The sequence below is a fragment of the Nannospalax galili genome, unplaced genomic scaffold (assembly GCF_000622305.1).
Source record: "Nannospalax galili isolate Female #2095 unplaced genomic scaffold, S.galili_v1.0 scaffold109, whole genome shotgun sequence".
NCBI lineage: Eukaryota > Metazoa > Chordata > Mammalia > Rodentia > Spalacidae > Nannospalax > Nannospalax galili.
Genome location: NW_008360315.1, coordinates 4,618,948 through 4,623,799, shown reverse-complemented (window position 1 = coordinate 4,623,799; position 4,852 = coordinate 4,618,948). Strand labels below are relative to the sequence as shown.

General features: G+C 35.7%; 1 protein-coding gene across 2 annotated transcripts in view; it reads left to right on the top strand.

The window, feature by feature from the left end:
- The window catches only part of Tll1 (tolloid like 1), a 241,358-nt gene that overhangs the window by 125,147 nt on the left and 111,359 nt on the right, over positions 1 to 4,852 (top strand). The window lies entirely within an intron of this gene.

Genomic DNA, 4,852 nt, shown 5'->3' with positions numbered 1-4,852 from the left:
TATATGTTGAACAACCATGTCAAATTTTAAAATCTTAATTATTTGTTATTTATTTATTTGTTTAATTAATTAATTTATTTATTTTATGTAACTTATCAGCACCATTCTACTTCCAGTTGAATAATTTAGGTACTTTCCACAACTGGGATCAGATGGTATTTTTTATCCTTTGTAACTTAGTATTAATTTCTCAAGACTACCACATCATGTAGCAGAATTTACTTCCATGATTCCAATGGATCATATTATCATAGACATGCTGGACTCAAATATAGGTGGACACTTGGGTTACTTGGACATTTGAGTTGCTTCTGCTTTCTGGTTACTTGAATAATGCAGCTATGAAAAGAGTGTACAGGGTCCTCTTAGAGTCCTTGGTTTTAGACATCTTCCCAAGAATTTGGACTGCTAGGTTGTATATCAGTTTTAATTTTTTGAAGAACTTCCATTCTGTCTTCTACAATGACTGAACTCTTTTACAGTCTCTGAAAGTCAGCACAAGGGTTCTATTTTCTCATATCTTCACTAGTACCTGCTATATTCTGTTATTTTGATGGTGACAGTACAAATCAAAGTAGGTACAAAGTGACACCTCATTATGATTTTGATATACATTGCTCTGAATACAGTGAACATCTTCAGTGGTCATTTGACCATCTTTTCATCTATCTGGTAGTCATGTTATTTCTTGAGAAACATTTTTGCTCACTAAAAAAACCAGGTTGTTTATTTTTATACAACACAACTACTATCATTCAAATAAATGATTCTGTAACTATATCCCATTTCCCTAACTGTTCTGTCATTCTGTAGTTTGTGTTCTTTGATGTAAAAAGGATTTTAAATTTGCTGTAATCATGTATATCTAGTCTAATTTAATCACCTGTGTTTTTATGTCAGACCCAAGAATTTATGATCATATTTTAATAATGTGATGCTTTCCTATGCTGTCTTCTAATTTGATAACTTGGGGGTCTTATGCTTATATTTAGTCTATTTTGAGCTATGTTTTTAAAGTAACAAACACATTCTTTGTCCTGTGGATATCCAAGTTTCTCTATCACCACTTCTTGAAAGACTGTCCTTATCCCTTTTGGTATTATTTCATTTCCGGACTGTACTTGGTTAGTTCGCAGAAATGAGACATTTCTGTCTGTCAATCTGTGGTTCCCCATTGCTGAATTCATTTTTCCTTCCAATGAATGTTTTGTGTGGAATACTTAACTGTTTGAAATAAGTGAGAACATGACATCTGCAAATAAAGATAATTTAACTCCTTTTCAATTTGATTACATGTTATTTCTTCTTCTTCTCTGTTCCTATCTTTCTTTTGTTCACTGCTGTGGATGCCTAGCCCTCTGCTGAATTACTGAACAGAAGTGGTAAAATGGGCATCCATGCCTTGTTCCTGATCCTAAAGGATATTTTTTCTTTTTATCATTTCATGATGTTAGTTGTGGGCTTTTTATATATGGTCATTACATCATTGATATAATCTCTTCCTATTTCTGTTCCTACTTGTGATTGTCAATGAATGGACTAGAATCTTACCAAATGCTATTTTCTTTTCTGCATCAATTAAGATGAGTAAGTTTTTGCCCTTCATTTTGCAAATGTAATTATTTGAAGTTTTGTTTAGCCTTCTTTTCTAAATGTTTTTACAGATTTTGAACACAGTCTGTGAAAGCTTTGGTTGTTCTCATAGCTCATCAGTAGAGTTAGGAGATCACTTGGGGCAAGAACAATGGCAGGTCCATGAGATGATAAATGGTGAGATATTTTGAAATGTAGATACTTACTTGAAGAGCTGAGGCAATTTTTCATTACAAAAAGGTGCAAAATTTTATAAAAATTCTTTTAAAACATTCCCAATTTAATATTTTGTCATAACTGAAGTAAACAAAGAGTGAGGATTAGTGAGTCCCCAATAAGACGTATCTCAGGCCTGTTGCAAGGCTGAGGAAGGCTGTGTCACTTAATTGCTAGATGTGGAAGAAGAGAATTGAACACAGTGGAAACAAAAACAAAGGACTAAATGACAGATACCGTTTGGAACAGAAGGGAGGACACCATGGCAGACAAAAGGAACCAACATTCATTTCATTGTCTGAAATTAAGTGCAAGCACATCAAAATGCCTTTGGCCTTTTCAGGTTGAATATTTTCTTTTTATTGATTCTTTGAAACTTTCACACAATGCATTTTGGTCAAATTCGGAATCCCTCCTTCCAGCTCCTGTCTAACCCACCTCACCTCCGTACTACCCTCATTTCTTGTCTTTTACTATTTTTTTCATAAGACCTATCAAGTCTAATTTTGTGCTCCATCATCTATAGATCTGTCCTCAGGAGCGTGGTCAGCCTAAGTGGCCTCACACCCCTTAATGAAAACTGACTTTCCCTCTCCCAGCAGCTGTGAATTGCCAATAGTTCCTCAGCTAAGGGCAGGACTTTCTGCTCACCTCCCACCCTTATGCTAGCATTTTGTCTGGCTTGGGCTTGAACAAAGCTTGTTCTTTCTGTCACAAGTGTTATGGGTTCATATGTACAACAATTCTGTTGTGTCTAGAAAACAGTTTTCTTGAATTCAACCTATACCTCTGGCCCTGACAATCTTTCCAACATGATTCTCCAAGAAATTTGAAAAAAAAAGTCTTAAATTTCACATGAACACTTACAAAAACAAACAAACAAACAAACAAACAAACAAAAATAGGATAGCCAAACAATCCTAAACAGCAAAAAGGAGAGCTGGAGGCATCAGCATCCCTGATTTAAAATTACACTATAGAGATATAGTACTAAAAACAGCTTTGTACTGGCATAAAAACAGATTAGAATTGAAGACCCTGATTTAAGTCCACAGATTTACAGTCACCTGATTTATGATAAGGAGGCCCAAAACACACATTGGTGAAAAGACAGCATCTTCAACAAATGGTGTTGGTCAAACTGGATAGCTACATAGAAGAATGAAGCTAGATAGACTCTTTTTTGGAAGTTGGAAAAAGAATAAATGATTCCAAAGATTAAAGTTTTTTGTAGGGCTAGAAAATAGTAAAAATTTTGTTAGTACTGCAGAAATTGTGCATCTATGTAGATGCATGAAGCCTTGCTGGTAAAGGGCTTTATTCAATGTCCTTACAACTCAACTTCTGATTTTCATTATGATGTCCTACCTCATGTGCTCATTTTCATATGTCATCAGTCTCCACCTCTTTACATTCATCACAGGCAGAATAATATATGTGAGGATATTTGAGGCTTTATGGATGATTTGATCTATTTATAGAGTTCCTATCTCCCTATTTGAGCTATGCTGGTTCTACCAACGCTTATGACATTTCCCATCCAGAGCTACAGAGGCCAGTCATGAATCACTTATGTACTATAATGTTCTTCTGTTTCTCATCTTCCCATTGTTGAACACTGTCCTCAGGGTAAGAGTTCAGTTCTGTGGCTAGTGCGCCAACCCTTTCGGAGCCTTCTCCTCTCTAAACTGTTGTGTTTCTTGCCCTTTCTCTTTGGCAACCCTCTTCTTGAAGCTTTACATATAGCTCTGACATTTACACCCTTTGTGTTTCCTATTGTGTCCAGTTCCAACTGAGTTTTCCCTTGATCACTCTGTTTAAAAGCCAGCTCTGACTGCATGGTTATAAGAGAGTACTTAGGTCCATGCAACTTACCACTATAGCTTTCTTGCATTCCAAAAGAATTTAGGAAGCAGTAAGTGGTCACAGAAGTGAATTTTCACTATTATTCACTAATCTGGGAAGAGGAAAATCCTATTTCTCTCAATGGTGCCAGCAGCAACCTTACAATTTATAGAAAATTATTAAACAAGAAGATATGCACATTCGGCTGCGAAACATTAACCTGTCTTATCCTGAATTAAGGTGGTTGAGCCTCAGGGTGTTTCAACTGTCTCTGTTCTCTGTAGAGAGCTTTGTATTCACATTCTGGCTTGGGAAAACTGAGGTAGTCTATTTTGAGATTCCTCAGCTTTGAAAGCAGTCTCAGGTGCTTTGATATGGGGGGTGATGGCCGTTTATTACTATGTCTATTTCGCTGGATAACGTTAACTATTATCCACTAAGACCTATATCTTAGCAGCCACAGATTTTTGGCTCAGTTAACAGTACCAGATATGAGTTTCTTGTTGTGGAATAGGCTTTAAATCCAATTAGAAAGGACTTGGAGTTTTATGAGATCTTAGATGCAAGATGCCCACATCCTTGTGAGACTCACAGAGTTCTTTGCCTGTAGGTCTATTCCTTTGATAGGTCTAGAGGAAGTCCTTTGTTGTCTTTTGTTTGGAGGTCAGCTTCAAGCTCTAAGTCCTGCATGCCAGTTAAACATACTCAGTTTTGCAAGGGAAACAGGTGGTAGTCTGAGAGCTGATGGGAGGGGCACTTAGAATCTCTATTTTTTGCACAAAGCTCCAGCAATTCCCTCAGCACAGGGTCACTATTATACAATAAATATCCATGTTAGCACGTTTATTTTTTTCCTCTATAGCACCTATCACTACATTCAAATTTAAGAGTCACAAGACAGAATCATTGTTCATTTAATTTGATACTATAAATTTATACCTAGAACTGTGCTAAATAAATGCTTCTAATGGGAACAAATAAGTAGAGCTGAAAATGTTTCTCTAAAAACTGAAGTTTAAATGCCATATATTCACTTTTATTTTTTGAATAGAATGCCTCATTGTTTATCTTAGTTTAAAATATTTTTATGATTTTATTAATTTAAAATATTTTATACAGAGTCCCTTCCTAGTTTTGTTTTTCTTAAAAATTCATATACACACACTTGAGAAATCTAAACCCTTTGGAAGGCTTTCTC